Raw genomic sequence first — 10,655 nt, 5'->3', positions numbered from 1 at the left:
TTTTCAGAAAGATTGACAAGTGTTGAAATGCACAGGGCATATGTACACTATGCAAGTCCAGATGCTTCAATGTTGGGGGGGGGGGGGGGTGTCAAGTCATTTTGCGTGACTGATTGTAAGATATATCCATTTGTGTGTGCAACCTGTGTCAAACTGAGATAGTGCCAGTATGGCTGAATCATAACAGTCTACTACCAAGTGTCAGCTGTGGCTGACTTATTGGCATTCAAATGTACAAGTTATTTGACCAGGCGATGCTAAAATTAACCAGCTGCTGATAGCAACTTCTACATACTTAGAGCAGTCATGTCGCAGTGCAGGGACTCATTTCTGATAGGAACTTCTACATATTTAGAACAGTCATGTCTCAGTGTAGGGACACATTTCGCAAAATATCAAAACTCACCATGTTTTCTTTGCATTGTACAAGTCACTTCTATGTCAAGATCAAGCATTTACATTTTCAACATTTCAGATGAGATGCCATCATCTAAAGTCACGCTGCCTTGTAGTTTTAGGTATATATAGTGTACGAGTGAGAAGTAATTGAAGCCAAGTTTGCCAGTTGACTGTAGCTCTTGGCAAGAGTATTGCTATCTGATCAGCACATAGACATACTAAGGGATGATCACACAATGTCGCACAAGCTCAATAAACAAACTTTTTTCGTTTAAAACAAAACCCCCTCCCCCCTAAATGAACTTTCACAAGTGAGAAAATTGACATATATGATATAAACCATGAGGAAAATTGGACCACTACAATCTGACAATGCAATGTGAAAACATGATGGTAAACACATTAAAATACTACCGGAAACCCAGCACTGTATATCACATTAGAAGTAAATTTTAATCAACTTATCAACATCTCAGTAGTAGATACGGAACCTGTTATCATTGAAGGCATCAAGTTTTCAGAATTTGGTTAGAAGTGTGATGCGTGAAAATGAAGTTCCGCAATCGCATTGACGCCAGACCCCCTCCCTCTAAATGAACGAAGTTCGTTTATTGAGCTTGTGTGACATTGTACGATTGTCCCTAACGTATAGATAAGATATATTACTACTATTGTATCTTTATTGACTGAGCTAGAATTAAATTAAAATAATATTATGAACTCAAATACCAGTTTCTGTGTGTATAACCTTTTCACTAAATGATATATTGTCATTGTCACCAGACATTGCCGATATGGTGTGTGTCAAACACATATTTCTATCTATGAATATCTACATCGGTTGCTAAGGGCAACACTTCAAATATGATGTCAAAGCATTTCAAAGAAAATAAAATGAGTTTCTGTAACACATTGTTACTACTGAAGTTTTGAAGTTGAATGGTGAATGGTGTTGAATTCAATTCATTTGTAAGTTTATACCAGATTTATCCATTGTAAGTTAATATTAGACTATCTATTGCAACAGATGCAATGTGTAATAACACTTGACTTTTACAATTTCATGACTTCAACTTTATTTTCATTGATACGTTGATATTTCATTAATTTGGTTGACAAGTGTTGTTTATGTACATTTGTGCGTGTGTGGTGTGTGCATGTTAGTATGTATGTTATGTATATATATATGTATGTTGTGTATGTATGTATGTATGTATGTATGTATGTATGTATGTATATATGTATGTATATATGTATGTATGTATGTATGTATGTATGTATGCATGCATGTATTACTACATATTTCCTTTTGCTGACTTGTTTCTTGTAAAAACACCTGGGTGTCCTGTCATTTCACAAGCCTTGTCGTGAACTTCAACCAATGCTAAACCTGTTATCAGTCTCTCTCCTAGATCCTATACACACTTTTCCACATAAAACACAAGATGAGATGTCTATCCCTCATTTCCCATCAACAGTACAGTATACGAGACAAGCTCACGAAACAATTCATTGACTACACTGAAGAATTATTCTCACAAAATGGGTCAGAGACAACATTGACTTTAGACATTGCAGATTACAAACTAGTATTACTTTACAAAAGAGTAAACAAACTTAAAAGTGAATGATTGACAGGTAGTTGTAAATAAATTTCAAAATATATCTGAACTTTATTTAAAACTTGACAATAAAAGAGACAAAACAAACACAGCCAATACATCAATGCAGTCAGAATAGACACACTGTACAATTAAAACGTAATTTATTCAAGCGATGATGTCACTACTTCTAATTTCCTCTCTTTGGCTGATCAAAGCTCGAATATACCAGGAGTAATATGGGAACGATCTCCAAAACAGAATTTATGTACTATATACAGGTCATATGAACATATGGCATGGGTTCTGTTATTATTGAAATACATGTGTAGCAGTCCAAAATATTTTCAAAATCAAGCCATTTTAGAATTCAGCATGGGTACCAAATAGTGTGAATGAGGAGAAAATAGAAGATTGTCAATTTCCTAGAAAAAAAAAGACAGTACCAAAAACTTACGTTTTTTTTCTATTTCAAAAGGAATAGGAGCAAGCTTCTGTGTAGCAATTAAGTTTGGAGACATTTTAAAAACTCAGATTTTCAGGGAAATTCATTCCTGAAACACAATCTACCGTATCACAACTACACTGAACTCATGACAAAATTTATTTTACAAGCTGAATAGAACTTTAGACTAAGTTGGATACAAGAACCAAGCCCCCTCCCCCATCAATTTATATATTTGCATGGTATCTGTAGTTTGCTTATGAAATCATAGCAAAAACGTGATGTGAAAAACATGCTACCTAACTGATGCGACACACCTACCTCGTTTCCATAGTAACAGTAACTACAGCATAAATCCGTCATAGTCTGGCAAATAAAGTCAAGAGAATTGTCATTTTTGTGTAGTGATGGAAGATGCTATCTGTACAAGTGAAATTTTCCTAATTTTCATAATCATATATTTGTATTTTTTATCTTTTTGGGGGTTAAAGTTAGGAACGTACTGACTTCGTCATCGTCAAAGAAGAGATTATTTTTAGTAAATAACGATGAAGCATTACTTCTTTGTAGTCTTTGTACAGTAGAACGGCTAAATTCCTTTCTGTTCTTACAAGTCTGTTTTATCACGTCTCCATCACAAAACAATAGCTTTTTCCTGTTTTTTCTAGGTTCACTATTTGGTGCATGGTGGCTATGTAGACGTGTTCTATCTTTTAATATTGGTCTTCTTGGTGACGTGTCATATTTGGTACAGTTCGGTCTTCGTCGTTGCCTTGGTGATGTCAAGTTGACACAGGTTATTTGGGACTGTTGTTGCCTTGGTGATTTCAAGTTGACACGGGTCATTGGGGACAACAACACAGATGGTGAGAGTGGCATCTGGTCAGACTGGCGTGGGTATTTCTTTGGAGTGTGTGTATGTGAAGGACTGTTTTTTAATTCTCTGGACTGTGTGACTTTTTTTACAACCATTGGATCTTTGTCCTTCCTAACATCCATGTTGTCAATCTTAAGAGTTTTCATAAGAGATGAGTCCTCTCGCAAGTACTGTTGTGGTGATCTGTCATCTGGCAATCTGTTGGTGTGTTTCATTGATGGTTTGTATTTTTGTAACGTGTCAGTGTGTTTCTTTGATGGTCTGTCGTTTTGTGATGTGTCTATGTGTTTCTTTGATGGCCTGTCATCCAGCAATGGGTCTCTGTGTTTCTTTGATCCCCTGTCATTTCGTGATGTGTCTGTGTGTTTGCTTGTTGGTCTGTCATCCAGCAATGTGTCTGTATGTTTGTGTGACTTACAACTATTGACCCATTGGACAATCTGAGAGAGTTTGATACCAGTCAGTGGTTTAGAAGCAGTAGGAGTGGAAGACAGCTGGTAGCCAGGACTACTTAACTGAGGTTTACATCTACTGTGTGACTTTGGAGTGGTGCTACATACTTCATGGTCTCTACTGTTTGATGTCTTCTTAAAAGAACTTGAATACTGACTGGTGACCTCAAGTAACCTTTCATCCCTATCTATCTCTTGATATAGTGGCTTAAAACCATCCATACATTTAGCTTGGAAACACTCTTCATCACTCTCAGCATCATCTTCCTCCTCACAACTTGATATCAAAATGACATCATCGACAGTCACACTACAGTGATCATTGACTAGTTTCTTGACAACTAAAGTACTTGTGATGGACCTATTATAATCATCACTTTCTACAGATTGATTCTGGTCGTGACAGGAATTCTGGTATACTGGCTTCGTCTTTGCTGGGATCCTTACCATGGCTGTCTTATCACCATTATCATCACTGCTACTGTCTGTCTCACATTCATAACAGTCCCCATCAGGGCTATAGTCAACCAAATATCTCTTTCCTGGAGTAGTGTTGCTGGAAAGGTTGAAATCACTGCTTCTCATACTATCATTATGTTCATGCCAGTCCCCATGTGTTTGCCGATGAACTGGTTTTCGTTTGACTGGCATACTTCTAATGGAGGTATTATCACAATCACTACTACTGGTAGAGTCATCATACTCATCTCCTATCCTGGACAAACGACTCACATCTTCACAATCATTATCTTCAAAGTCGGCATCCTCCTCATCGTCCTCCTCCTCCTCATAATCATCATCAAACCAGCTCTTCTCTGTTGTCTCAAAATCCCTACACAAGATGTCATCTTCGTAAGCTTGCGCTTCTGGAAGATAAAACAGTTCACAGAAAGATTTAAACAGAAGTAACACTTCCATTCCAGCTCATCATAGATACGGGTTTCAATCAACATTACATACATTAGCCAGTGCAATTATCTCAGTCTTTTGGCAAAGTATCATTTCCTATCTTTAACCACGTGTCAGAACACAATATCTATACATCAACACTGAGATACTTTGACGCAGCTGATGGGGAACACAATGTCTACATGGCACAAACACTGTAATGATTTTGGGTATCAGTACACCTTTATTGTTTCATTCATTCTACATTATAACTATTCCCCATTCATTTTTATGTTACTCATCACCCTATAGTCCTTGAATCTGACCAACAAATTCAAGAAATAATGCTGCTAATGCAAAAAATCCATTTGGACGTATTTGGCAGAAATTATCATTTTTTGCTGAAATTTGGGACTTTCAAATAAATAAATGGTTCTCAATTAAATTTAGTGTCATTTCTAATGCACCAAGACTGTTAAAAGTATTATGAATTGAAAACATAACCACACAGACATGTATTCCTCCCCCTCCCCCTTTTTTGTAAACTGATTGCCCGACTCATCATTTTTAAGGTGGAAACACCATATTAGAAAGACAAACTCACCATTGAGTGTGGCAACACGTGTAGCTCTCTTGAGATGAAACTCTTCATCACTATAATCATGTGATGTGTCTATGTCTTCTCCACCAGTATCATCCTCAAAAGTGTTAACTTGACGTGATGTATCAAACTTTCTTTCTCTCACACCATTCAATGTCTGGTTATAGCCGCCATCTTCCTCTGAACTCACAAAAGACTAGAAAATACAAGTAAACTGTCAAATATAAACTGAAAATACATTTGTACTTGATTACCTTGCCTTTTGAAATACATCTAATTTTTACAATCACAAACCAGTCTCTATTTTTTAAAACTTATCAAATTTTTTTACTTCTTCATCCAAACGTTTAACAGTTAGAAGCCAACTGTAATGTTATAGAAGACATACATCGACATTAAAATCATTTGTAAATAGTTAATCAAGGTTATCATGTAAGGATTTTCACGTGGGCAAAAAAGTTCATAAACTCAGCTTGTGCCACTTCAAGATAAAGTACTCAATTTGATAACTAATACTTTTAGTACCACAATTTACCTTTGTACTATATTTTTCTTCGGGTAAAAATTGTTTTCCTGAAAGCAAATGATAAAGTAAATTTCATATTTCGGTAAAAACATTCAATATTCCTTTAGTGTTATAAAGTGGTTAATTGTTATCATTTACAATAGACAAATTGTCATGCACAATTTAATTTTGCTACAATAAATTTAGTTACATATGTGTTCAATCGTGACTTATATTTAGAGATCATCACAAAATTACGACTCTGGAATCCAGCCTCCAGGTTTACTAAGATAGACACAAACTAAATCTATTGTTTTTCAATGTGATAGATTACACAAGCGAATGATAGCAGTTCCTCTGTTGTGCAATTCTAATCACCCTGTGTGATATAGATAGTGTAAACATTGGAAGTTCCAAAACATAATACTGCATGAACTCTGTCAATAAAAGTCCACCAGATCTCCCTACTGAGACTGTAATTATGTGTACAATGTAAACCACCTGCATACCATTCAATAGCTTATCACTGTTGTATCAACATGCTGGGACAATAGTCTTAGTAAACTGAAGGTTCAAATTATCAGAGTAATATAAATGCTATATGGATATGAAAAACCAATGTTTCATCATTTCCTATACTGATATTAATATGCTTGTACAGTGTTAGCCCTACAAAAGTCACACTTCAATTGTCATAACTTTGTCTTACCTCAGGTAAAATACTCATTTGTTTTTATCATTCTTTTTTTTTCCCTTGCCATGAATGATATCGAAGCATATCTGATTATACTAAATTTCACTTCAATTTTGTTGAAATTTTGAAACTTTGTTGAAATTTATTTTGAATGCAGGAAAAAGTAATGCAATAGCTAAAGGCTGTCATAGGTCACAGCTAGCTGTAACAGTACATGTAGTTATGCAATCATCAAATTTTATTGAAAAACTAAATTCCTGTGATATGTATACTCACCAAACATGGGCATTGGTGGAGCTGTCCTTAGATGACCTAAATTAAACAAATAAAAAGTTTTTGAAAAGAAAACAACAAGAAATTTGAACTTCAAAAGTTACACAAGAGTACACTGGTGCATAAAATCGCATACATTCACAACTGAACTCTCTTACGATACATCATACAGTGTATAACAGAATCCAATGATATGCAAGTACCAAAGTGGTTATATATGGAGGCATTTGTAGAAGTGCTTGGAGTGTTATCCAAGGCTTTAAGCGAGTGAAAGTGCAGTAGAAAAGCACAAGTGCAAATACCCAAGTACAAAAATGTACACGTAGTACTCTTGCATCATGGGATACTCATAATTATTATACATTTATCTCAAAATTGCCAAGGTTCATAAAAATACAATACCAGCATGTTCTATGTGATTGAACATATTGAGAATGTTTACACTCATGTGTATGTGTATACAAACATTTCATAATATTTTTGGTATTGCACAGGAGTACAACAAACATCAATACACACATTATCACTGACCATAGGTGTATGTTGATAATGTGTTCTGACTCAAGTCAAAAAGTTATAAAATGCATATTCTAACATATTAACATATATAACATATTCTATTTACAGCCAAGGAAGTTGTCTGTAATTACCGGTATTTGCAGGTGATACATCGTGCAATGTAGGTGAATTTAGTAAAAACCTGCATTCAGCAGGTGACATTTTTATTTTACTGGCATTTGAAAGGTGAAATTTCAACTTTAGCTGCATGTGAAACACAACTTTTGAAGCCCACTTGTATATTGACTATTGTCATGATGAGAAATCATTTAATTTGCATTAATAATATGAACATTGTCATTCAACAAAATTGATGATTATTTGTATTCAACAGATAAACATGGCATTTGTCACAATGAATGCTGATAAAAACTAAAGTTTGATATATGTTATTTTACTTTGATACTAATTTTAGGAGCATTTTGCTCCTGAAAGTTGTACATATAACAAGCATTTTGCTCCCAAAATTTTGAAAGTCAGGAGCAAATGCATCCTACAAAATCTTGCTCAAAGAGTTAACTTCCTAGGCTGTCTTGTAATGGGGATATGACAATATCAGAGAACTCACCTTTATCTCTCACTATCTCCAAGGAACTCAGGACAATCTCATCATCACCTTCAAATTCTCTGGAATACTAAATTTGGAAACAACACATATAGAGTCATGCTTCAACCTGATTAAAATCTGATGTTATGTAGTGAATATATATGGCTTGATTTCTTTTCTTCCTTGTCGGCTGTGCTCGCGAGCTCTGTTTGAACAGACTCAGAGTGTTCTAAAATACACCTGTAATGCATGAGTCAATGTAATGCCCGAGGGACCCCACCTCGGGCGATACGGGACAAATGTGGGGGATTAGACCATGTTTGCCATGGAACAATGCCCAAGGGGGTGGGGCAATTGCCTCATATTGACCTCCCTAGTCATTTTCACGGACGTAAAATAGTGGTTATGTGTCAGTCAAAATTTATGAATGCCCCAGCCATTGGGATGGGGGAAATGTTAGGAGTTTTACTTGTTTTAGGTGGGGATTTTCCAGAATGTCTTGCCCCAGGGGGTGGGGCATTTGACAAATTTTATAAGACTAATTTCCAAATCCCCCACTATGCCCCAAGGTGGGGAGGGTGGGGGTTGACATTGACTTGTGCATAAGTTTTGGCATGAGGCATGTTCTCAGTAATGGAGTAAGTTACTCGACGTGCAAGATTCGAACATTATATAGCTACACTACATCAAATATTTCACACTCTAAATTCTCTGGAATACTAAATATTGGAAGCAATAATGCAATGTATTTAAACTCTATCTCAACAAGGGAAGCTTTAGTTCATAAATGTCTTTTACACTGTGTACAACAAAATGATTGATTCCCATAATGTCTCTCATTTTTGCAATGTCGGAGGGCAGTAGATTCTATTCCATCAGCGATGTTCGTACTAGTACCATACATGTACTGTCTAATTGTTTGGGCGGGGGGGGGGGGGGGGCAGTATAAGTCCTACTTGCATACGTCAGTAAGTCACCCCTTCCTTCTCCTTCTTTGGTGTTGAGGGTCGATCATGTCAGTACCGTCGAGGGTATCCAGTCAAAACGTCCCCGGGTCAAAACGTCCCCGGTTTCCATAAGTCAAAACGTCCCCTGGTCAAAACGTCCACAGGTCAAAATGTCCCCGTCTTTCCATTTTCCTCGACCCAAACTATTTGTGTGTGAGTGTGTGTGTTACATTATATCCTTATTTCTTACATCACAATACAGTAATGTGACTGCGTACCCACCTCAGGTGCCCAAAATACGTTTATGCGGCTCCCATGGATCGGCTAAGCATCACGTGATTGCCAATCGCAAAGTATAAAAAATCTACGCAAAACCGATACCTTCGTACACTTGTATCGAATTATCGACAAGCGAGCAACTTTACCTTATCTTCCTAAACGAAATTTTCAACGTCATCACTATCATCATCATCATGAATACCAGACATATCAACAAACGCCGTTTCGTAGAACCTGAATTCCCGTGTATCAAGTGCAGTTTAGAAGTCACCAAACATCAGCAGGCTTTGGAGTGCGATGTGTGCCAACGTTGGCAACACAGAAGATGTACTAAAGGTGACCGTGTTTTAGGGAAGGAACGGAAACTGTTACACAGTCAAGTCTCTTGGTTAAATTTTGGTCATACCCGAGGACGTTTTGACCCGGGGACGTTTTGACCCGGGGACGTTTTGGTCATACCCGTGGACGTTTTGACCCGGGGACGTTTTGACGCGGGGACGTTATGACTGGTAAGCCCGTCGAGACCCGTGCGTGCACCGTCTGCAAGCAGGACTAGGGGCAGTAGTGTCTGTTCCATGAGATGATACTAGTGATTGAATCACAATGTCTCACTTTTAGGGGGATTGCCTGTTCCATAAGTGGTATTACTGTGGTGATGGTATCATAATGTCTCTCATTGTCAACACATTCTCAATAATCAATAGATCCATGGTCTCACAAACCTTGGAGTATTTATACTGACAGTATCATTACTCCAAGCACAAACAAAGCTCGACGTAATCGGTATTCATTCATTTTAGTTTCAGTTTAGTTATACATTATAACACAAATTTCACAGATGGAGGACGAGTTCCCTGTGAAACTACTACACTAATCCGTTATCCTAACGTACATTTTGATTTCTTGAATTTTCGCTCGTCCTTCCAAGTACAGACTTGGAACACATGCCGGGGGATCGGAGATATGGATAGCGGAATATTGCCTATGTCTAACGGTGTCGCCGACAAAATCAACGGGCGCTAAGCTAGCGATCACTAGTTTATGTCATGTTGCTAAGGAATCCGTCGACTCACCTTTGCAATTATATCATAAAACTCTCTCTTCTGACTCGTCTTATTTCTCGCCACATCCTCTGCAGCTGCATTTGCTGGAGTCGGCTCCATGTCCATGATGACGGCCATTAAATTTTAAAATACCCCGCCACCAACGACCATGCCAACGATTCGGTATACCGCCCTCTATAACGTTACACTTCACTCCCAGCAATAACAACATGCAATAACAAAGCCAGGCTGGCTAATCAAGCAAGTGGCTCACTGTAGCTCAACAGAGTAACTAAAACCATAATACACTCAGATGAAATTCCCAAAAGGATGAAATTGGATGATAAAATTTCAAAATGTTTACATGTAGTGGTAGTCAAGGCCATCAACCATAGGGGCGTGTAGTATTTCTCAGATTGTTTAATATATTTTCTTGTCAGACATATAAGGCTAATATAACAACGTTTTGACTTGCATATACCATGAAAGTATAAGTTGACCCAGCAGTAAGTCCCCGGAGTACGTCGAGGCATGTGTTTTCATTAA

Source organism: Glandiceps talaboti, chromosome 2 (assembly GCF_964340395.1).
Source record: "Glandiceps talaboti chromosome 2, keGlaTala1.1, whole genome shotgun sequence".
In the NCBI taxonomy this organism is placed as follows: domain Eukaryota; kingdom Metazoa; phylum Hemichordata; class Enteropneusta; family Spengelidae; genus Glandiceps; species Glandiceps talaboti.
The sequence above is the reverse complement of the archived record's forward strand: the minus strand, read 5'-3'. Positions refer to the sequence as shown.